The sequence below is a fragment of the Callospermophilus lateralis genome, chromosome 7 (assembly GCF_048772815.1).
Source record: "Callospermophilus lateralis isolate mCalLat2 chromosome 7, mCalLat2.hap1, whole genome shotgun sequence".
Lineage (NCBI taxonomy): Eukaryota > Metazoa > Chordata > Mammalia > Rodentia > Sciuridae > Callospermophilus > Callospermophilus lateralis.
Genome location: NC_135311.1, coordinates 129,346,676 through 129,371,185, shown reverse-complemented (window position 1 = coordinate 129,371,185; position 24,510 = coordinate 129,346,676). Strand labels below are relative to the sequence as shown.

Below are 24,510 nucleotides of genomic sequence, written 5' to 3'. Positions count from 1 at the left end.
GGCCAGTTATCAGAAGAGAGATTGTCCCAGGTTCTGTTCTGAACACAAAGTCATGGCAAGGCCACCTGGTTGGGTGACTAGTCCATGCATTTGAGTGGAAACAAATAGATCAGATGCCTATGAGGCCTTTAGAAATATTACGGCTGGGGGTGAAGCCCAGTGGAGGAATTGTGCTTAGATGTGCAGGGTCCTGGGTTCTATTGCCAGTGCTGTATATAGTAACCCCCACATGGCCCATATCAGTCTGCCATGTAGACTTCTCCACTAACAGGAAGTGAGAACTTAAACATTACAGTCTCCATGGGCACCTCGCCATGGTCCGTTTCAGATGTGTGCAGGGAAGGCAGGGAGGTGGACTGGCAGACAGGCAGGAGGATGGACCATCTTCAGGAATGGATGATGACAGCCCCGGGTGGGGGTGGGGTGGAGGAGACTCCTCTCTGCCATCTGGTGCACGGCCAAGCTTGGTTCTCAGTTATTAGAGATGGTTTCTTTCCTGCTTGCCTTCTGGAAAGTGCCACAGAGCTGCTCAGGCCGGGCCTGCCTGAGTCTGCTCTGGCCTCCAGAATCCAGCCCCTAGCCGACTGCCTTGACCTTTCCTCTTGGCCAGCAGCCGTCTCCAGGGCTGAGAATAGGAAGAGACATGCTCCCTCTCCGAGCTCGGAGCATGCTCACAAGTCCCTTGAGAAATAAGGACAAAATGAGGGCACTGTTTGCTGGACAATAGGGTTTTTCTTACAGGGCAGGCCTTTGGAAGGAAGACTCCCTTTGAGGGCGGTAGGGGCTGGAGGACACCCTCTGGGCAGGGGCTGAGATGGGGATGACTGATGGAGGGAGTCCAGGGGCTGGGGTGGAGCTGTAGGTGTGAAGGACCAGGTGGGTTAATTCTGCCTGTGACCCAGAACTAAGAATTAAGATAAAGAAAAGGCTGGAGCAAAGGCTTAGTCACACAAAGGGTTAGGAGAGGGGGTGGAGCAGGATCAGAGTGGGAACCTAGGCCTGGGGTGAGGCCTGGGGCTTGGGCCTGGGAGGAACTTCAAACAGCTACTCAAACCCAGACTTCAGACACAGGCAACCTGGGTTCAGAGTCTCCTTCTCCCCGGACTATTTGGGTAGTTCCCCGGCGGACTCCCGCAACCAGTTGTCTTCACCCTAATCTCACTTTCTCTCCCCAGAATACTACTTAATGCCCCAGTTTGTCCCCTTTGACCTGCCTGTCCCTTATCCGCTCCAGCTCTTTGTCTATACCCTTATCATCTCCGAGTTACTGTATAATCTACTTATTTGTAATGTTTATCATCTGACTTCCCTAGCCAGGGTGTCAGCTCTCTAAGGATATCTTTCTCTGCTCACTTGCATCTCCAGGTCCTAGGACCCTGAGTGGCACTTAACAGGCAAACCACAAATCTTGGTGGAGTGAATGAAGCTTCTAACCCTGTCCTGGAGGGTTAGAAGGAGGCCCTCGTTTAAAAAGCCAGGATGCCAATCCTGGGCTGCCTCTGTGTCACCACCGGAGCAGGTGAGATCTCCCTGTAAAGAGCTGGAGGACACAAAGGAAGCGCTCAGTGAACGGCCATACCTACGCGCCCGGCTTCCTCATCTGTAGAGTAAGGGTAAAAGCCCCTCTGTACAGCACAGTTGGAACTGTTTTCTTGTGTCTTCCATTTCATGTCTTTTGAGTTTATTTTATTTTTTTATTGCATTGAGAGTGAGGCCAGAGTCGAATGACTGAAGCTTTGGTTGGGTCTGGGTTTGAGAGAAAATGATCTCTCAAGTCCAAGGTCAAAACAGACTCCCTCCTTTTTAAATACTTCCCTGGATTTCAGGCTTTCCCCCTCCCCACCCAGCACCAGGCCAGAGCTGCCCCCTCACTGCCTCCACACAAACAGGCTTCAGAATCCGCTGCTTCTTTTCACCCTCTCCCCCTCACCCATGTCCACCGAGGCCCTGGCTGTCCCCACATGTCTCATGCTCCTGGCCTCCTGGCTTCTGTCCAGTTTCTAATGCCCAGTGAAGATCTGGTTTGAGGCAGGGCATCCGTGGCATCCACTTAATAAAAGTGGAGTAAATGGATGACTAGAAAGGGCTCTGGTCTGGGATCCATCCTCAGCCCTGACCCTGACCTTTAAACAGCTAACATCTGGCCTTCAGTTTGCCCAGCTCCAGTGGGGATCAGGAACACTGCCCTGCCCACCTTCCAGAACCGTTGTGGGAACCAAATGAGATTGTCAACTCTTTAGAACCAAAGGAACTTGGAGGCCAACTGGTCTAGTTTCCCTATTTTTTTTTTTTTTCAATTAAGAAATAATGCCCAGGGATGATGTGTGCACAGATGACGAGAATCTAATATAAGGAGCTTCTCTAGCTGATTGTCCCCGAATCTTGGAATCTGGACTGCATTTAGAGATTGTCCAATCCAGCTAGCCAGAGGGAATCTGAGCACCCCCCGGGGAAAGTGACTTGCTTAGCTCCCCCGCAAGTTGGGCAGCAGAGCTGAAGGGTGGATTTTGTCCCCTGGTTTGAAAGTCAGGCCTCCTTCTTGCCATGTAGATGGCACTAAGAGAAGTGGCACCGAGAGAATAGGAGAGACAGTACTTGTTGGGTGACCCCATCTCAGCTGAATTTTATTTGATTTTTTGGTTATAGAGATTGAACCCAGGAGCCCTTTACCACTGAGCTACATCTCCACTTTTATTTTTAAATTTGGAGGCAGGATCTTGCTGTTGCAGAGAGTCTCACTAAGTTGCCCAGGTGGACCTCATACTTAAGATCCTCCTGCCTCAGCCTACTGAGTCCCTGGGATTATAGGCATGCACCATTGAACCCGGCTCCCGTCAGATTCCTGAGGGACACAGCCTAGGAGCGGGGTAAGAGAGTGTGAGGGAGGAATGTGACAGGGCTGGCCAAGCAGCTGTCTCTCTTGCTGACATCCAATTCCTAGACTCCCAAAGTGGAGGGTGCTTGGGGGCAAAGCACTGAGACACAGGTGACCCCATGCTGGCCATGTGGTCTAACCAGAAGTGCCTGTCCCCCTCCTTTGGGGAGATCAGAAGCCAGAGATGGGTGTTGGGGGCCTATGATATATGGATAGGGTGCCTCCCACAACCGGCTAGCTCAGCCTCGCAGGCCCTGTCCAGACTGGGACAGGGGGAGTTTCCGTGTCTGGCTCACAGACCTTGATTCTATCTCAAGTCTTCCGGGATCTCAAAATGCTTTCTTGGCATTAGGGAGAAATTCCTGGGCCCCTCCCATACTGGGCTCGGGACTGGGTGCTTTCGCTCACCTTATAGAGGAGCATGGCGCTTCCTAAGCTTCATTGCCCTCTCCAGGACTATGGCTCATGTCGCCTAACCAATAAAATATATCAATAAACAGTATTTACTCAATACTTGGACTTGCTTTTTAAAAACAAACTTTCTTCGGAAGGGAAACTTTAGATTACTTCTGTAAATAAACAGTATCAATTATAAAAAAAAAAATACAAGAAGAAATGAAAATAAATCCAGACATTCTTGGCTTTTTGACATTCAGGCCCTGGTTTTGCCTTCAGTCTTATACATGAGTCATGTGCTTTCTTCTGGGTCTCGGTTTTCTCCTCTGTAAAATGGACTCGTTGGGAGATAATGGGTGCAAAGTTCCTGGCCCTGCACCTGCATACAGTATGTAAGAGAGAGAATTCTGGGCCAATTCTAGTTCTGTGGGCCCTGATACCTGCTGTGCTCTGGCCTTGGTCTCCTATTATGACCTTCCGGGAAGAGGTGGCTTTAGGAATAGTAGGCCTTAGATACTGAGGAAAGCAGGTTTCACAGGGACCCAGATCTCTGCCTTCAAATCTCTGACTAGCTGCCATGGGTTAGAGGTACAAGTTGTTTCAGGCGGCCCCAGGGGTCACTAGGAAGACCCTCCTGTTAGGAGACAGTGAAGTTCTTTGTCACAGATGAGCATCCAAGCAGAGCTGGGGACTTCTTGGCAGGACATTGTCAGGAGAATTTGCACTTGGTCTGGTTCTCAGAGGAAAGGCAGGTGATCCTTGAGGAGAACTTACTCCTCATCCAGCATCTGCCACCTGCTCCGTTATCTAGGATTTTAGTTTCCTGCCGGAGGAGATGGTGTCTGCCTGTTAAAGTAGGGTGGGCCGGTCCTCAGACGTCAGACGATTGGCCAAGTCACCAGAGCAGAGCTTTGAAGCTGGATGGTCTTGCTCCACCACCTGGGAGGTGGTCTGCCCCTGCTCTGGTAACCAGGAACATGCCCCGGGGCTCTGGCTGGGACATGGTCAGCCCCAACCTGCCTTCCCTCTCTTAAGAGCGGGTGGGAGGGAACAGGCCCCTGTTTAGCTTCCTGTGGCCATAGCCCAAGGCAGGGCAAGAGAAGAGGAGAGGAAAAGTCTGGAGCCGGGAGAGCAGAGTCAGAGACAAACGTGGACAGAGATGGAGACACAGACGAGGACAGCCAGATGGGCAGACAGAGACAGACGCTCAGAGAAAGGCGCAGACAAGACAGAGACAAAGACACCCACCAAGGGACCAAAGATAAAGACAAGCGGAGCGGCGCGCACGGGCGGGGACAAGAGTCTCAGCTCGCCGAGAGGGAGCGAGGACTGGGCCGGAGCAACCTGCAAGCAGAGGGACAGCCGGACACACAGCGCGAGACCCGCGAGACCGCGGGGCTGGGACACCCCTCTGGCCCCCAGCCCGCGCGTCGGGCGGAGCGTCGGCCGCCGGCAGAGGGCGCCCTGGCCGCGCTGTGCGACCCGCCGCGGGCGCAGGGTGGGGGGCGGGGCGGGCAGGGAGGGCTGCGGGAGCGCGGGCCCCGGGTCGCCTTTATAAGCCGGCGGGGGAGGCGGCCCGGGCAGCGACGCGCTCCCGCCACTCCGCGCCCTCGGCCCCAGCTCGCCGACCCCACTCCACTAGCGCCGGGACGGAGCCTCCCCCACGAGTTGTGCGCAGGTAGGGAGGGACTCGCTGCCCCCGGCTCCCGGGACTCCCGCCCAGGTGGTCGGTCCATGCACCCTCCGCTGGCTCCCGGCGGCGGCGACGTTGAAGACCAATGGCAGAGCAGGAGCCTGTGCGCCCCCACACCGCTCGCGGCAGCCTATTCGGGACCCCAGGCCACTTGTCCCGCTCCCGCCCTCGCGTGCAGCGGAGACGTGGCGCCCGCGGAGCCGGCGAGCTAAGGGGACCGCGATCGGGACCGCCGGGCAGTCCCGGGGTCTCCGGCCTCCCGGGCTGCTCCCTAGGACCTCACGCTAGGCACCTGCCCTGGTGTCCCCTCCACCCCCAGCCCGGGATTGTTGTCCTCGCAGGCCCTCATCTAGCGACCTCCAGGTCCCTGCACCGCCAGCGGAGGGAACCGCTCCGTCCCGGGGCATTCTAAAGTAGTTTGGGCCGGAACTGGGAGGGAGGCGCTCGGATCCGGGGCTGGAGGGAGAGAGGAGACCGCGTGTTGGTGTCTTGGGGATGGGGGTGGCACCGCATCCACCGGCAAAGTTCTGGAGCCCGCCAAGCCCAAGGAGCAGCGCCGCTCTGCGCAGCGGCAGGTGAGGCGCGCTGTGCCGGCTGGCGCCCCGCTGGGGCTCGGGTCTCTGTAAGAAAAGGGTTAAAAGCGTGGTCACAGGGGAAGGGCGGGAGGCTGAGAAAAACCTCATCCTTCTCCCACTTTGTCACTTACGACTCTTTTACTCTTTCAGCACATAATGGGGCCAGGGGAGGGGCATTTACAAAGGCCTCGGGGTGTGGGGGGACCCTGGAGACTGAAAGAGAGAGAGCGATTCTCAGGCTGCAAAGGGCCTTTGGGCCCTTGGACATACTCAGAGACCCCTCAGGTAGACCCAGCTTCTCAGGGGGTCGGGGGCTGACTCCTCACACTGGCAAACATAACAAATGTTGATTGGATGTGGCTCCAACATCCGGCAGGCAGCATCTCGATTCACAAAGGGGGGAAACTGAGGCTTAGATCATTTAAGCAAGTGGTAGGATCAGGATTTGAATCCTCCCTCCAAATCCAGAAGCTGGAGCCTCCTATCCCCCAGTGTCCACAAGAGGAGGGTCTGCGCAGGGTTCCCTGCAGGCCCTGCCTGGGTTCAGCCCTGCCTCCCTCCCTCCTGCAGACCTGCCCCCAGATTTACAGTCCTCCCACCGCCTGCCCATCTTGTCCCTCCCACCCCTTGTTTCTCCCTCAACTGAAGGTTTCTGAGTTCCCTGAGCAGCAAGAATCCCTGGACACAGCTCCCCAACATCCCACTAGTGGAAGGAAGACTGGGCTGGGCTGGTCCCTATTGGTGCCTCCATCTGTCAAAAGGGTGACACACCTGTCTACAGGACCACGGTGAGCCAAACTGAGGCCAGAAAAGGAAAATGATGTCTCGAGCCACACATTTGTCTAAGGACGTCAGCTTTGTACCAGGTTCTGTTCTAGATGCTGGCGGTACTGCAGGAAAGGAAGCAGAAAGAAAGTCCCCCCCCCCCCCCCCCCCGCCGCCCTTCATGGGGTAGATGTTGGCATCAGCAAACTTTTTTCAAGCTCTGAAAACTGAGCATCAACATGGACCTTGTAGAATTGAACAAGTCACAAGGAAGGATACTAAGATGCAATATCAGTTGCAAAATCAATCTGCAAACATTTGACCCTCACCGTTAGAGACGGCAGCCTAGCTGTGTGACCGGGGACAGGTTCTTCTCTCTCTGTGCTTCTGTCTCCTTGAGCTGCAGAGACCAGTAGTAGCCACTGGCGGTGAGGTCTCCGTGTGATTAAAGCTTGCTGTGTTTAGCTGGTGCCTGTGCTTAAAAAAATACATCAGCTGTCACCAGCTCCAATCTCAGCAGAAAATGCAGCAGTGAGATTGTGTGCAGGGTCATGTCACTGCTTCTGATTCCTGGATTCCCTCTCTCGCCTTTGTCCTGGCCCTTGCCCTGGCCATCCCCTGCACAGTGGGGTGGCTTGCTGCCCTCCCTGTTCACACTCACAGGCCACCTCCTACCTTCCCAGACCCAGCTGGGCTGGGAGCCCTGAGCACCAGGCTGGAACACGCAGGAGCTGATGTCTCCTGTGCCCCCTGCCCTCACGAGGCTTCTCATGCCTCACTGTGCCCCGGCTCAGGACCAGATCTGCCCTGTTGTGTCCTGTGACTTGTGTCTCCAACATTCTCTGCAAATTAGATGGGATCCTCGGGTTTCATGTGAAGAAATACCTTGGAGAGGGGAAGCTACTTGCTCCAAGGACATGCAGGGGCTCCCTGGGGACCTGGAGTGTGCAAATCTAGGAAGTCTCGGGATCTCCCTGTTGTACCATCTCCAGGCACGAAGCTTCTTATTCTAGGGGACAGGATCCAGAGGCAGAGCTTGGGGTTCTCACCTTGAAATTGGTCCAATTGGGCTTATTAATAAAAAACCCGGAGCTCCCAGGGAGAACACTGCGGGGAGTGTGAGCGAGCTAGGCTGAGAACCAGCACTCAGAAACCTCCACGTGGCCACAGGAATGCTGACTCAGCTTCCAGCACGCCGTCCTCCTCGTCATTGGCAGACCAGGGCTGGGCTGTGTGGTATGTTTTTTTTTTTTTTTTTTTTTTAATTCTTGTTTTTGTGTTTTTCTTCCAGAGATGTCCTAACTTTTAGAGTACAGTTAGGGGCAGTAGAGTGGAAGTTCATTCCCAGCACTGCTGTGTGACCCCTGACAAATCACTTTCCCTCTCGGAGCCTCAGTTTCCTCATCTGTAATATGGATTAATAATATGTGTTCTGCAGGGTGGCTGTGAGCGGCCAGTGAGATCATAAATGGTCTCCCAACATTGGGCTTCACCCTCGTATTGATTATTTTTGACAGGTTAATGTTCCCTGTGGGGCAGTTTCCTCAGCCCAGAGGGCCCGAGTGAAGTCCCTGCTTAGGGTACAAAGGCTGACATGGCAGAGAAAATGCCAGTTTAAGGGTCAACATCCTGGGTTCCAGTCCCCTGCTGTGTGACTTGGGGCAAGTCACTTGGCCTCTCTGAGCCTCCACTTCGAGTCGGCCCTCAACGTCATTATATGATGCTTGGTGTCCAAGGAACATTCAAGAATACTCTCCATATTTTTCTGCCTTCCCGTACCACTCCCCAACATTTTGTAATTGCTCCCAGAAAAACTCCATGCTTAAAGTTTTCCATGCTTAAGTTCTCAGCCTCACTGTGGCATGAAATCAATTGTTTGCATTTAATTTGGCTTCTCAGATGAAGGGGTAAAATTTGAGATGAGGGTAGGGGTGGGGGAGGAGGTGAGGAAGAAGTTTTAAACCAGATGTGTTTGTGTTTAACTGTAGGACGGTGGTTAAACTGTGTTACCACCGTGCTTTCTGAATTCCAGTAACCAGGCCTCAGGTTTCACTAAAAATTGTAGTGTTCTTCACTGGCTGGGCTGGACTCGCCTTCCCTTCATTATTATTATTACTATTTTATATTCATCTGGGGCCGCAGAGTTCTGGCGGGAGGGAGGGAGAGAAGACCTCATAGATGCTTTGAATTTTAGAGCTGGCTTCAGAAACTGGCGCTATCAACTGGCATGTTCCCCGACCAAGGAGACTGAGGCCCGGAGAGCAGAGGGACTTGGCCAGGGGCACCCAGCAGCCTAGGGTAGGGTGGACCAGAAGTCTAGTCTCCTGGATACACGCTCCATGACCTCCCAAAGCAGACCATCTCTTGAATTTGGTGTGTCTCATTTGCACATGCTTGGTATGTCGGTTTTTTGAAAAGAAAGAAATGTTCAAGGCAGGATGCAGATGAACAGGTTGGTAGAAAAAGATCTTCAGCTCAGGAGAGCAGAGTTTAAATCCTTGAGCTTCTAATACACTACTGTGTGACCTTGAGCCAGTCACTTTCCCTCTCTGGGCCTCAGTCTCCTCATCTGTAAACCAAGATATCTAAAGAGCTGGAGGGTGAAGATGGGTTTGAGTCCATCGGGCCTCAAATACTTATGGCCTACTGTGTGCGAGGTTATGGTAGGTCAGTCACAAATTGCCCTCCCCAGGCCACCGGGGTGGGAGACTGTTGACTTCTATGGTGCTTTTAAAACTTCAATTTAGTTCCTGGTGTTGTTAAACAGGCAGTTTCATTTTACATAAAACCATGGGTTTCTGGCTTCTCTTGAAAGATCAGAAGATGTGGCCGTTTCGGGCTCTGTCCCTGCCTGACCACAGTGGCCAGAGCTGAGTGGCAGCTGCTCTGTTGTGTGTGCTCTGCCCAGTCCCCGCTGCCCCCCGTCCCTCCTGCCTCCTGACAGTCCCTTGGCCCTCTGAGCCTGCAGCTCCTGGCCACGGAGAGGGGCTTGAATCTCATTAGAATGACGGTACGAGGCCTGAGCCACCCTCCTGAGCCACCCTCCGGGGCCTCGGGGTGGGAACGTGGGAGGACACAGGGCACCAGCCCCGCTTCTGTGGCCTGGCAGCATCTCTGAAAGATGGCAGCTGGTGGGGGGCGGGGGTAGCCTTCCTTCTGCTTTGGTGGCCCCAGCAGGAGTCTGTGGCTCTAGAGGTCTGGAGGTGACAGAACTGTCAATGCTCAAAGCTGAGCCCATCAGGGTGGGAGCCCTGAGAGCTTCTATCTAAAGATTGCACAGCCCCCTCGGGGAAGGGGCTCCCTTGACCTCTGACCCACCCCACCCCACCCCCAGACCCGTGTTCCCCACAGACCCGCACGTTGGTGTGCCTCCATGTCACAGATGGGACACACGGTCTCATACTCTGTCCCATGGCTCTTTGCCAAGGCCTGAGATAACAGGTGGGCACCCTGGGGTTACAGTGTGCATCTCAGGATGGCCTCGTGGGAGCTGGAGGACAGACAGCATGAGAGGCCTGAAGCCGGGCGGTTAAATAGGGGAGTTCTGGAGGGAAGCTGCGCACTGGAGGGAGCCTGTGATGGCAGGTCTCCTGATTCTCCCTCTTGCTGTGTGTGGCAAGGAGCATTTCATGTGACACTGGGTCCCAAGAGCCCCACTCTCTGCTGTTCTGCACTCGGGAAGGTGGAACCCTCGGTACAACTTACTCTCCCAGAGCTGGGCCCGGTGCCACACACCAGTAATCCCAGCAACTCAGGAGGCTGAGGCAGGAGGATCACAAGTTCAAAGCCAGCCTCCGCAGATTAGCAAGGCACTTGGCAACTCAGCGAGACTCGGCCTCTAAATAAATTAAGTCAAAAGGGGCTGGCAGTGTTGCTCAATGGTTAAGCACCCCTCGTTCAAACCCCGGTGCCAAAAAAGAAAGAAAAGAAAAAATTCCTCTCCCGGTTGCCTCTGTTAGCTGCGCTGGCCCAGGGAAGGGAGCAGAGGGGGGCTGGGAGGTTATTTTTGGAGAACCAGACCTCGAGGCCCTGTAGTGGAGCCCAAGCCCGGAGCCGCCCGCGCCACCCCCTGCCCTCCACGGTGGCTCGTTCTGAGATGCTTCCTGCTCAGGTGGTGGGCTCGTGACTTGGTGAATGAACTTCACCTGGCCGGATCTGCACACGGCAGGATAGAGCTGGGCCCACATTTTATGGGCTTTAGACGACCGTGTAAGTGGCCAAGGCACATTGCGTTTATTTGGAGACCAACCTTTATAAGAATCCACCTGTTGACTTTTTTTTTTTTTTTTTTTTTTTTTGCGCCATGCTGACGTGGACCTCGGGGCCTGCGTGCTAGGCACGCGCTGCTCCACTGACCACGCCCAGCCCTGGGCCCTAACCAATGCCCTCGCCTTGTCCAGGCTGGGCGCGCTGCAGCTCCGCGCTGGGTGGGCACTTGGGCCCCCAGGTTGAGTCACCGAGCTGGCCCGGGCTTGGGGTTACTGAGCTTGTCCCCTTGTTTCTCCACCCGAACCCCCTGTGCCCGGCCTGCCTCTCAGCACACAGCAGTTAATCACATGTCCGGGGCCACCAGCCACCAGCCTCCTCTGAGTCCGGCTCCCCTCCTCCACGGCTCCGTTTCTCCGGCTCATTAAGTGTCCCTCCCAAGGAAAGTCCATGTCTCCGGCCGCGGAGGTTGGATGCCTGCGTGGGGCACAGGCCCTCGCCTGGAGCCCTGGGTTTGGTCCCTGTCTGCCCGGCGGGTGCTGGAATCGCAGAGGAGGATCCAGAGGAGGACACCCAGGCCCCACCTCCGTAACTGGGAGCCAGAGTCCTGGCCGTCGCCACCCACTGAGCTGCGCCCCCACCTTGGGAGTGACATCAGTACTCTTCCTAGAAGAGTCAGTCCCCTTGGGTTTCGAAATAATCTGATTCAGGAATTCGCATTTCCTCTCAGGGAGCCTCTGGAGGTATCCAAGAAATCGATTCCCCCACAGCTTGTTCGCTCCGTCACCTCATCCGAGTAATTTTGGTTAAAAACACTGTTTTTCTTTGATTGTTGTTTTTCCCCTTGATTTGTCCTTATAGTTAACATTTAAGTGATTACTCCGTGCCAGAAACTGAGCTAATTACTTTGAATGACGGTATTGTGTTTAACCTGTTGTTCTCTCCATTTGACAAAGGAGAAAACAGAAGCTCCGAGAAGTTGAGTAACTTCTCGAGGTCACACAGATGGAATGTGGAGGTGAGACCCTGGTATGGTCTCCTGCCCACCTGCCCAGGCAGATTAGCATCTGAATTCAACTTTCTACCTTTGGATACAGTTCCTCTGGAGACTTTGCTGTGTGCATTCTACATCGTCTGTCTCTGTGGTTTTTGACCAGGGGATGGAGGACCCAGAGGGAGAGGATCAAGCACAGGCGCTGGTTGGGCAGCAGGGCAGTAGCATCTGAGTCTCAGCCTGGACACCCCCCTCCTTTTCCAGAAGGGCAGTGACCCTCTCAGAGAAAGGTGTCCTTAGATCCCCAGAGGAGCCCAGGTTTCAATCCCAGCCCCACCATCTCAAGCTGTGTGGCCTTGGACAAGTCCCCTGCCCCCCTTTTGGGTATCCTGCCAGACAGCCCTCACTCAGATGAAGCAAGGGCTTCAGACTCTTCTAGTTCATGGATGATAAATAGCCGGAATGCAGAGTGCCACGCCCCTGCCCCACGCCCACGTCAGACATCACTAATCCACCACTGCACACTCTCTCTCCCCCTCCAAAGTCCTTTTAAATATGGTGTGCTCCTCCCGGCTAGCCGCTAATTAGAACTGGCCCGCAAGGGGGAAGGACATCCAGAACCAGAGGAGACTTGGTGAGTGTGTGGAGGAGGAGGGGCCAGGCCCGGGTGGCACTCAGCTCAGTGACATGGTGCTCCTCGGTCTTCTTTCCCTTGCCTGGAAAGTAGGAGGGACCCTGCGCTGGACTGTGCCAGAGCTCGCCTCTGCCCTGGGGAGGGAACCTCTGGTGGGTGCGCAGCCAGGCTCTTATTCAGGTGGAGACTGCTTTCTGGGTCTGGTCACTGCCCAGGTGTAAGGAAGAGGGACAGAAAGGGGCTGGTTTCGGGTCCTCTTGGAAAGGGTTAGACTCCCTCTTCCCCCACGGTTCATAATAATGTCGGTGGCGGTAATAATAATGGCAATAAGAGCGACCCGCCTTCAGGGCGTGTTTGTTAGGCACCGAGCCCTCTGCTAGCTTGTACATTCGCGCCCCAGTCCTCCTAGAAGCCCAGGGCTTCCAATGATCCAAGTGCATTGCCTGAGCTCCCCAGAGGTACGCGGTGGCACATCTGTCCAGCTCCAAGCCAGGCCCTGCTCGCCTCCAAGGGCCAGTGTGGAGGACAGCCAGACTGCACATTTGCTGTCTATCCGTCGCCGTTATCATTTCTCACTTGTGATGGTGACGTTCCTGTGCCTGTGGAAAGTGCCCTCCCGCTGGCAGGACCTTTTGCTAAGCACGTGCTCTACTGCGGAGCTACACCCCAGCCCAAAGCCTTCCCGATCTCTGTGAGGGCAGCACCGCAAGCAGCACCTCTGTTTTACAAGTTAGAAAATTGAAGTTCAGAGAAGGAGGGTGGCCGGCCCTGGACCACACAGCAAGCAACTGTCCTGCCTGTTCCCTGAGGCCTTGCTGAGAAGATCGCCAAGGGGAGCCCGGGTGGGGGTGGGAGTGTTGACTCCACTGAGGCCAGGTTGGGACTGCCCTGTGTCCTGGAGGGTCCATGCGACCCTCGACAAGGCACTCTCAACACCCCCGACCTCGGTGTTCAGGTTCCTGTTACACATTCAGTTTTCAGAGCCATGTCTTGGTCATGAACTCACCGAATCCTTAACACAACCTGATGAAGTGTTGCCATCACTTTCCAAAAGGGGAAACTGAGGCTCCCAGAGGCAAGGCTACTTGCCTAAGGGTGTCCCTCCAGCCCCTCTCATCTCTGCCTTGGTACCTGCTGTTCCCTTCCCTGCAGTGTCCCACCCCCTGCCTGTGTGACCACTTGGCATCATGGCTGTTTTTTCTAGATCTTGCTGGGAAGTCTTGAGCTATGTGATCGACCACATGCTGTCTAGCTCAGGCCTCCTGAGGCCGGTTCCGGTGTTTAACAGGGTGATGTGTAGCTTTTTTTTGGGGGGGGGGTACCAGGGATTGAACCCAGGGGCACCTAACCACGGAGCCACATCCCCAGCCCCTTTTTATATTTTATTTTGACACAGGGGCTTACTAGGTTGTTTGGGGCCTTGCTGTTGCTGAGGCTGGCTTTGAGCTTGTGATCCTCCTGCCTCAGCCTCCCAAGTTGCTGGGATTACGGGCGTGCACCACCATGCCTGGCTGTCCCCCAGGTCTGATGCCTGGGCCGTGCCCTGGCCACCCACCCTTCCTAGCCTCCGCTGGTGTCTTGCCCTCTCCACTAGTGATACCAGCTCTTCAATGGCTATTAGTGTTTGGCAGCAGGACAAGCCAGCTTCCTGGGTGACAGGCTCCTGTTGGCAGCTCTGCCTTTTGTCTCCCAAGTGCCATCTCTGGCTACTCTTTTTGTCCATTTTGTTCACAGAGGAACCCCCCTCCCCCAGTCCCAGACAACTTTATTTCCTAATGAGAATAGTTATAGCTGTCATTTGTGAAATCCTTACGTGTCATGTTCCTTGGTGCAAAAAGCAGGCACAGCATACGCATTTGTTGAGTGACGCCGGCAGACAGTAGCATGTCACAGGGACTAAGAGTTGCTTGACCTCAGTTTCCTCATGCGTCAAATCCTACCCCCACCAGGCAGAGGAGTCACTGATACATACATTAATACATATTTGTTTTAGATATCACACATATTTAGACATGGGTTCCTTGCAGTTGAATCTCCGAGAGGTAAATACTTGTCCCCCAGGGCACAGTCTGTAACAAGTGCAAATATTTCAACACCTTCCGGGACACTTGTGTTTCAAGTAGCCCACTTCAGAAGCTGCTCCCCACCACCCTGTTCGCGTCACACAGCCCTGCCCCGCACCTGAGGGTCAGAACGCACAGCAGACGAGTCAGGTGGTCAGGTTGCTCCGGCTGTGACACATCTCTGAGAATATAGCGTGCCCGTCCAGCTTCCAGCGCATGGTGGGTCTTGTGACCGTCATCTGCGGAGCAGGCAGCGATTGAGCCCTGCGTAGGAGCCAGCAGGAGGGAGACCTGGCCGGCAGCTAGAGCCAGCCAGCTGGAGCCTTCGGGGAAGGAAGGACAGTGGCCCTGAGTGACTGTAGCAGTCGCGGCCTACGGGCGTTAGCTACGGTCACTCCCTGACCCTCACATCAGGAGGTAGGTGCCCTTGTCATTGTTCTTGCTCATGATGGGGAACCAGGCTCAGCAATGTGCTCATTTGCCCAGGAGATGGTTCGTCACCCACTGATGGGTCTGGGTGTGCACCTGGGCCGCCGGGCTGTGGCGCCTGGCCATGCTACCACCTCCCCGAAGGACCCCTGGAGCTCCCTGCCGGGCGGTTTCCTGGTCCTCCCTGGGCCGGTCCTTGGCAGGCAGGCTGGTGTGAGAGTGCATGGGGGCACCGTGCATCTGTGGGGTGCAGGTTAGTCTCCCCATCTCCTCCCGGGGCCTCCTCCGGATCTCAGACACCTTGATGCTGGGCCCAGACAGTTTCCAGGAAGGGAAGCCGCCTGGCGCCTACCCAGCCCAGGGCGTGTGTCCACTCAATTCCATGGCATTGTTCGAGGCCCACCACCCTGGGGACCACCTCCCCTCCAAGGTCAGGAAGGTCTGCCAGGCAGACTGTGATCTGGGTCATACAGAGGTGGCGACAAGGCTCAGCGGGGCTGCCCAGGGTCCCAGGCCAGTGGGCAGTGGCTCTGGGATTTGAGACCAGAGCCTTGGCATTTCCTTCCTCCTCCCAGCTCGCCTCTGAGCAGGCTCTGGTTGAGAGGATACGTCTGCCTTGGGGGCGTCTTGTCCAGAGGTCCAGGCCTGCTCCCCCTTAAGCCTTAATCTGTTTGCTAATAGTGGTAGGAATTGTCATTTACTGGAGCCCCACGGTCAGTGTGGCCAGCTAAGTTGGTCTCTATGTCCGTTCTCCTGTGGTCCTTTGAACCACCTCAAAGGGTGGGTACTGGAATCTTTTTTTTTTTTTCCTTTTCTTTTTTGATACCAGAGATTGAACCCAGGGACACTTAATCACTGAGTCACATCCACAGCGCCCCCCTCCCCCCATTTTTTGGAGACAGAGTCTCACTAAGCTGCTTAGGGCCTTACTAAATTACTGAAGCTGGCCTCAAACTTGTGATCCTCCTACCTCAGCCTCCCGAGTGGCTGGAATTACAGGCGTGTTCCACCATGGGCAACCTGGATTCCCTGCTTTTGCAGGCAGAGAAGAGACACACAGAGGAAGGGAAGGGACACCGTCCCAGGTCATGTAGCTAGCTCACAAGAGGTTAACCCAGAATGGAACCAGGGCAGCCTGCTTCCAGAGTCTGGGCCCATAATCACTTAATAAATGTTAGATAAATCTCTGCAGGCCAGATGTATAAACTCTTCTTGAACTGTTATTTCTTCCAGAGCCAGACTTGTGTGTGTGTGTCAGGGGTGGGGGGACGGCAGGAGTCCAGCAAATAGCAGGAGTGGGCTGCGTGACTCTCCAGGGGAGGACGCTCCAGGGGAGTCTCCGAGTTTTTCTGTCCCATGTGATTCCTGGGGGGAGGGCGGGTGGGGAGCGAGGTGGGGGCACCACAGGGCAGTCCTGGTGTCTCCAGGACCAGGTCAGGGGGAGGCCAGAGCAATTAGCCTGGCCAAGGCTACAGCTAACTCAGAAGCCTCGGTGGGGAATCAGGCCCAGCCCCAGTCCAGGGCTCTGGCCTCGTGCCTGACCCTCCTGTGTGTCTATCGCAGGCTTCCAGAGTCTTCCTGGGGTGGGGAGCCTCCCGCTGATGGCTTGGGCGAGAACTTGGCTCTGCGATTCCTCCTTCCTTACCCAGCTCGGCGGGCGGCCCGCGTTCCCTCCTGGAGGAAGCGTCCTTTCCTCTGGTAGCTGCCTGATTTGAATCATCGAGTGTTTCCCGGTGGCCCCGGGCCAAGCGGAGCTCTGCTGTGCAGGCCTCTGGCTTGGAGGAGGGCCCGCCAGCCTCCTGGTCCTGTGACACCCTCCCGCTGCCAAGGGCGGGCTGCGGGGAACAGGCCCGTCTCCGGGGCCCTGTGGGACCTGGCCCTGGGTGGCTCCTGTGACAGAGGATGGCCGTGGGCTTTGTCCCCTCACTGCCTGGAGTGGCTCCCCCATCCCAGGAAGTCCCTGCCGGTGGCCTTTCTTGGCAGCTTGCCCGGGTGCCAGCATCTTGGCACTGACCAGGGTGGAGAATGGAGGGAACGGTCCGGAGAGGGAAGGAGGGGAGGGTGCAGGGGACCTTGGCTCATTCCCTAGCACAGGTCTCTGGCCAGGTGCTGGGTACAGGGCTTCTGGTCGGGGAGGGCCCCAGACCCCACAGAACCCACAGCAGGAAGGAAAGTGGGAAGGCTGCCGGCCTCCACCACGGGCACCCCAAAGCCTTTCCCCCGGAGGGGACGTTCACCCTCTTTCCCCCAACACGGCCTTCTTGAGCCTCGTGGGGAGGCAGGTGTGGCGCAGACACGGGGAGGCAGCAGTGAGCACCCCCAGGTCCTGGATCCTGGGAAGGACAGAGAGGGGGTGGTGGGGTTTGTTTCGGGCAGTGCTGGGTGCTGGGGAGAAGACGAGGAGCCTGTGGGACAGCAGGGGCCTGGCAGGGGCCGGGCTCCTTCTCTTGGCCTGGGCAGGGACCCAGCGGAGGTGGCCTTGGAGCCGGAGATGGAGAAGGAGGGAGCCAAGCAAAGATGATTGTCCCCGGCAGGGGACAGTACAGTACAAAACCCTGGGGGACAGGAGGATGCACCGGTCAAGGGCGGGGCCTGGCTGATGTCAGAAAGGTGGGTAGGACCCCTGGCCAAGCCTGAGCAGGGCCTGACAGAGGGAGGGCTGGCACCTCCCATTTGTTGAATGGGCCCCAAGAACTGTTTGTGCCAGCATGGCTGCAGGGACCCGCCACTCCCACCCACTCCAGGTAGAGAGGGGCTGTTGGGCTTAGTACGTTTCTTATTTTGATTAACATTTCTGATTGGCATGAGTGTCACATACAGAGAAATCTATGCATCTACTGGGGGCTTCTCATTCTCGCCTTTTTTTGATCAGTGTCCTTTAAATTTTTGTCCCTTGTTAGTATTGATAAGAGATATAGAAAGACACATATTGTCCATACGGGGCTTCTCATTCCCTTTGCCTTTTTTGATTAGTATTTAAGGTCATATGTATTTGTATTACATATATACAAAATATATACCAGCGTTATGAAAGGGTATCGGTCCCACATAACCTCCTGGAACGTCTTTTTTTTTCACTCAGTCTCATATTTCTGAGACTTAATCCATATTATTGCACATATCTGTGCAATAATATGGATTAAAATTCTTTTTTGTTGGTGCACGGTAATTATGCAGAATGATGGGTTTCTTTGTGGCACATTCATGCCTGCATAGAAATATAATTTGTCCACGCATGGGATGCATACTTTACTGTAATGCCAGCAACTCGGGAAGCTGAGGCAGGAGAATTTCAAGTTCAAGGCCAGCCTCAGCAACTTAGGCCCTGCCTCAAAATTAAAAAATAAAAAGGGACTGTGGATATAGCTCAGTGGTGCACCCCTGGGTTCAGTTTCCAGCACTCAAAAAAGCAAAAATTAAAACCCCACAATGTAATTTGATGAATTTTACTGCCCAGTACTTCCCCTGCCCTTCCCCTTCTGTCCCCCGACCCTCTTCCTCTGCCCTGCTAGTCTCCCTTCTAATTTCATGGGCCCCCCTCTACAGCTGACCTGTTTTTTCTTTTAGCTTCCACACATGAGAGAAAACATGTTTTTTTTTTTTTTTTTTCCTGAGTCTGACTTATTTTGCTCAAAGTTATGGTCTCCAGTTCCATCCATTTCCCTGCAAATGACAATTTCATTTCTTGGCTGAGTAAAGCTCCGCTGTGTACACAGACATCATTTTCCTCATCCATTCATCTGTTGACAGACACTTGGGCTGATTCCATGACTTGGCCATTGTGAATCGTGCTGCAATAGATATGGATGTGCATCTATCTCGGAAATATGCTAATTCTTTGGCAAGAGAGGTGTAGCTGGATCATAAGGGAGATCTATCTTTAGCTTTTTGAGGAACCTCCATGCTGATTTCCATAGCGGCTCTACTCATTTACATTCCCACCGACAGTTATCTAAGAGTTCCCCTTTCCCCGCGTCCTCGCCAGCATTTATTGTTATTTGGATTCTTGATGCTTGCCATTCTAACTGGAACCGCCTGGGACCTCGGGGTAGCTTTGATTTGCATCCCCCACTGGTTAAAGATGTTGAAATTTTTTCCCCTAATCCTTGGTCATTTGTACTTCTTCCTTTGAGAAGTGTCTGTTCAGTTCCCTTCCCGATTGGGGTTGTTTTGTAATGTTGAATTTCCACTTGTTAAAGAGGCTGTCTTTTCTCCAATGTATGGCATTTTTTGACTCCTTTGTCAAGAATCAGATGACTATAATTGTGCAGATTTGTCTGTGTCTTCTGTGCCATTGGTCCATGTGTCTGGTTTTTTGCCAGTGCCATATAGCTTTAGTGACTATAGCTCTGTAATCTAATTTGAAGTTGGATATCATGATGCCTCTAGCATTGCTCTCTTTGCTCATTGATTTGGCTATTCTGGGTCTTTTGTTTCTCCATATAAAATCTAAGATTTTATTTTTAGTTCTGTGAAGAATTTCATTGGTATTATAGTGTGGGGGTTGCGTTGAATCTGTAGATGGCTTTTGGTAATATGGCTGTTTTAACTATTGATTCTGCTTATCCATGAACATGGGAGATCTTACCATCTTCTAGTGTCTTCTTCAGTTTCTTTCTTGAGCATCCTATAGTTTTCATCGTAGAGGTCTTTCACCTCTTTGGTTGGGTTTATGTAATTCATTTCTTTATCACTGTATAATATCCCACTGGATAACTATTCCACACTCATTATTTTTTTTTCCAGTGCTGGGAACAGAACCCAAAGCTTTGTGCATGCTAGGCAAGTGCTCTACCACTGATTTCCACCTCCAGCCTCCATTTATTTATTATCTCGTTGGTGGCATTGGATTTTAGATTTTTGGCAGTGTGGAAAAGGTGCTTACAAACATCCCTGCTCCCACTTCCTCATGCATGGCCATAGGAATTTTCTCCTAATACATACCTGGGAGTGGAACTGTTGGGTCATAGGATATGTGAAAGTTTGTTCAGTGTTCCAAGATAAGACCAAATTGTTTTCCAGAATGATTGTACCAGTGTGTACTTCTACCAGGAATGTACAAGACATCCTATTTCTCTGTACCTTCTACAACACACATGTTGTCAGGCTACTTACATATTTCCAATCAAACGAGTGCAGTGATTTCTCACTGTAGACATGAGGTGCGACTCCCTGGTTACCTTGGGGGGTGAATGGATGTGGATGAGTGTGTGTGAGCCCTCTTTTAAAATGCATTTCTGCCCATTTTTCTGTTTGTCCTTTTTTTTTTTTTGCTTTTCCCAAATCCGTTGCTTATTGCTTGGTGTAATAGTTCTTTACATTCCTGAGACATTATGTTTTGGGTAAGCTAAAAATCTAAAATTTAATGTAGTCTCATTTAACAACTTTTTATTTAATAATCAGTGCTTTCCAAGTCTTATTTAAGAAAGTTTGCCTTACTCCAAGGTCAAAGACCCATTTACCCGTAGTTCCCAGTAAACATTTTAATGTTTTGTTTTTCACATTTAAGATCTTGATTTTTGTGTATGGTATAAGGTGGGGATCCAATTTTTTTCCATCTATATATCCATGTTTTTTCTTTTTCTTTTCTTTTCTTTTCTTTTTTTTTTTTTTTTTTGTGAGGGGAGGTACCAAAGATTGAACTCAGGGGCACTCAACCACTGAGCCACACCCCCAGCCTTATTTTGTATTTTATTTAGAGAAAGGGTCTCACTGAGTTGCTAGTGCTGTGCTGTTGCTGAGGCTGGCTTTGAATTTAAGGTCTTTCTGCCTCAGCCTCCCGAGTGGTTGGGATTACAGGCATGAGCCACCGTGCCTGGCTCATTTTTCTTTTGTTTTCCAAATATATAAAAATGTAGTTGACTTTATTTTGAGCTTATCAAGCTAATTTTCTAAACTATTTCCAAATATTTGTAGACTCTAGGCAACTAATGATCACTTCCATTTTTAAATAAACCTTTATTCTTTTTTATACTTATTTTTTATTTATAGGTGGACACAATCTCTTTTTATTTTATTATTATTATTTTTTCTTTTTTTTAAAGAAAGAGTGAGAGAAAGGAAGAGAGAATTTTAATATTTATTTTTTAGTATTTGGCGGACACAACATCTTTGTCTGTATGTGGTGCTGAGGATCGAACCCAGGCCGCACGCATGCCAGGCGAGCGCGCTACCGCTTGAGCCACATCCCCAGCCCTATTATTATTTTCTTAATGTGGTGCTTCACGCATGCTAGGCGAGTGCTCTATCTCTGAGCCACAACCTTAGCCCTAAATCTTTATTCTTTTAACCTTTTTTCTTTTTGCACTGTGTAGGACTGCCAGTACAGTGTCAAATGAACATGGTGGGACTAAGTAGTTTTGCCTTATTTCATTTTAGAGGAAATATCCTAACGTTTCCCCCTTTAGGATATGGTGGAGACTTTCCAGGTTAAGGAAGCTCTCTTTTATTCATAACCTAATGAGAGCTTTTTTAAAAAAATTAAAAATTTGTATGTAAATATATCACGTGCTTTTAAAAAGCATCTCGAGGTGTTTCATTTTTCTGTCTTAATCTGTTAGTGTGGTTAATTACATAATAGACTTTCTATTATGTAATTATGTAATTATGTAATGCACCCTGTGCATTCCTATCATCTGCACTTATTTGGTGTGTTCTGATGACATTTTGTCCAGAATGGTTACATCAGTTTGTACTCTTCTGGCTTTGGGATCCCAACTATAATGGCCTCAAAGAATTAGATGGTAATATATATATTTTTTTTTTTTGTATATTGTCCTTTGCAAAAGTGTGGATAAAACTGAGATAATGTGTTTCTTGAAGTTTGATAGAATTTCCTTGTAAAATCACTTTAGCCCGTTTTCTTTGTGGAAAGATTTTGTAACTACTGTTTCAATCTCTTTATTCAGGTTCTTTATGTCTTCTTGAATCAGTTTTGGTAAGTTATATTTTTAGAAATGTATTCATTTAATCTTTATACTTTATTAGCATAAGGTTGTTTATTGCATTTTCTCATGATATTCCTATTTTCGATAATAATGTGTCTCCTCTGTCACTTTTAATATTGCCACAGATTTATTGACCTTTTTACATAAATTTTATACCTTTATTTAATTTATTTATTTTTATGTGGTGCTGAGGATCGAACCCAGGGCCTGGCACATGCTAAATGAGCACTCTACCACTGAGCCCCAGCCCCAGCCCTATTGACCTTTTTAAAGATACCAACTTGTGGCTTTGATCTTCTCGATTAAATCATTTTTCAGTCTGCTTTTTGATTTCTGCTCTTTATAATCTGCTACTTTCTTTGGTCCTCCAGGGGATCCCGCCTAACTTCCTAAGCTGGACACTTACCTCATTGACCTTTAGCGTTTCTTTGCAGTCTTACACAATTTTTGATATGTAGTGTTTTTATTATCATTCAGTTCTAAGCAATTTAAAATTTCTACTATGACTTCTCTTTGATCCCTAAGTTACTTAGGGTGTTTATCATTTCTAAGAATATGTGTAGTTATTTGCCCTTTGTAAAACTTCTATGGCTCTGGTCACAGAATGTGGATATATGGAAACCTATTATTTGAAATATGCGGCTCGCTTTACTGCCTGGTGTGTGCTTCATATTTAAAATGTTTGAGTGTTCCTGTAAAGAATATGTGTTTATGTACATTTCTATTTCAATTTCTCCTGCTTTTTTGGTTTCAATTTGAGGTTGTATTACTTTCATAAAAGTGTGACTTTTCCCTATAAAATATATATTTTCTCCTACTGTTGGAGCCCCTCCTCCCTTCCCTACTGTGCTCTCAAGCCCCACAGCAGATTTGTTCAGTTGTTTTAGTTCTGAGTTATTAAAGGAAGGTCCAGCATTTGTTCTCCTTATTCTTTGAGCTATCCTCTCCACTTCTGGGGAGAAGCACAGAAATCAGGGTTAGGAAAATATGTGCTCATGTTTATTATTCAGGCCCAAAACTTGTTTGAAAAAACAAAACAAAGCCTAAACTAAACTTCACTCGGTCTGCAGATATCTTTAGTACCAGCTGTGGATTTTGTTGCTATACAGTTCAATCGTTGCTATATACTTCAGTAGTTCCTATTTTTAAAAGTTTGTGTGTTTGGGGACGTAGTTGTAGTTTTGTGCAAACCTGAGCCCTTGCATGATGCGACTTTTACTGTCTTTCACCGTTTGGATGACAGTTTAGCTGGCTATAAAATTCTCACTTCAAAATTGTTTTCCCTTAGGAATTTTGGTCAATTCAATCTGATACTTATTCCTTTTGTAAGTGACGAGTTTTGTTCTAGACTCTTAGAACGTTGTCTTTTGGTGGTCACTAGACTATGTCTAAGTGGTTTTTATTTATCTACTTATTTGTCCTGCCTGGTATATTTTGTTCCTGCTCAGACCAAGATGTCGCATCCTTCTTTAGTCCTAAGGTCACCTTCACTAGTCCTCAAACAGCTCCAGGGGCCACCTAGGTTTCTCAGAGTTGGCGCTTACACTAGTCTCGTTCTTTCTGGTTTTGGTTGAGATGTAATTTTGCACAGTAAAATACCCAGATCTGACGTGTCCAATTCAATGCATTTTGACTAAAGTCAGTAACCTTGTAGCTATGACTCTGAAACAAGATCCCCGCCCCCCAGGAAGCAGGGCTTTATTCTGCAATATGGAGGGAACATGCTTTGCCCACCTGCCCCCACATAAATCGTTACCACTCAGGACCTGGCCAGCAATGCCCCTTGCGGACCCCTTGTAGGGTTCTAAAGACAAAACCAGAGCCCCCAAATTCTTTCTTCCTTCAAACACACCTGTTGAGAGCCACAGCCGAAGGGGCCCCAGCAAACTTATGTCAATTCTATCCAAATGCATATTTTCCATATATGTTTCAATAATTTTTAATGCCTTTCTTGCTTCAGGCGTTAACATTTGGGGTGAATTTGGATCTGATGGACCTTTTAGGATATCAAATAAAGGTCCCAACTCTCCTGTTGGTATGCCTAGATAAGGCCTTATCCAATTTATGTCTCCTAATAACTTTTGAAAGTCTTTAAGTGATTTGAGTTGATCTACTCGTATTTGAATTTTTGGTGCACGGACCATGGTTGAGGATAATAGAACTCCTAAATAATTAATTGGAAAATTTAATTGTACTTTATCTATTGCTATCTCTAGATTATAATTTTTTAATAAGTTTGTAAGTGTGGCATAACAGTCTAGCAATGTGTTTTTAGCTTTGTGTGCTAATAATACATCATCCATATAGTGAAATATTTGTAGTTCAGGATTTTGATTTCTAAGTGGCTGGATTGCTTTGTTAACATAAATTTGACACATAGTTGGGCTGTTAGCCATCCCTTGAGGGAGTACTTTCCATTCATATCTCTGATCAGGACCTTCATGATTCAGTGCAGGGATAGTAAATGCAAAACGTGGACTATCCTCAGGATGAATTGGAATTGAAAAAAAACAATCTTTAATATCTATAACTAAAACATACCAAGTTTTTGGCAAAGCAGACAATTGAGGAATCCCCGATTGAGCAGGTCCCATAATAACCATCTCATTATTAATGGCTCTTAAATCTTGCAATAATCTTCATTTACCAGATTTCTTTTTGATGACAAAAATGGGAGTATTATGGGGAGATGCAGAAGGCTGTATATGTCCTTCCGCTAATTGTTGTTTGACCAGGTCATGGGTTGCTAGTATCTTTTCTTTAGTCAGGGGCCACTGAGGAACCCATAATGGTCTTTCTGATTTCCAAGTAATTTTTATTGTCTCAGTGGCCCTTTCTGAAAATCCAACCCATGTCTGTCTGTTCCTTGATCTATTTGTATTGGTGCTGCTATACCTTGTTCTTGTTTTCCTAATCTTTTTCCTTTCCTAAAA

The 24,510-nt window shown here is 50.6% G+C and overlaps 1 protein-coding gene across 1 annotated transcript in view; it reads left to right on the top strand.

Annotated features, from left to right (window-relative positions):
- The first annotated feature begins 4,899 nt into the window (after positions 1 to 4,899).
- Alpl (alkaline phosphatase, biomineralization associated) overlaps positions 4,900 to 24,510 on the top strand; it is a 54,574-nt gene continuing 34,963 nt past the window's right edge. Inside the window, exons 1-2 of the mRNA XM_076863267.2 lie at positions 4,900 to 4,949; positions 21,539 to 21,567. The gene's annotated coding sequence lies outside the window, so the exon portion shown is untranslated. The remainder of the gene's footprint in view (positions 4,950 to 21,538; positions 21,568 to 24,510) is intronic.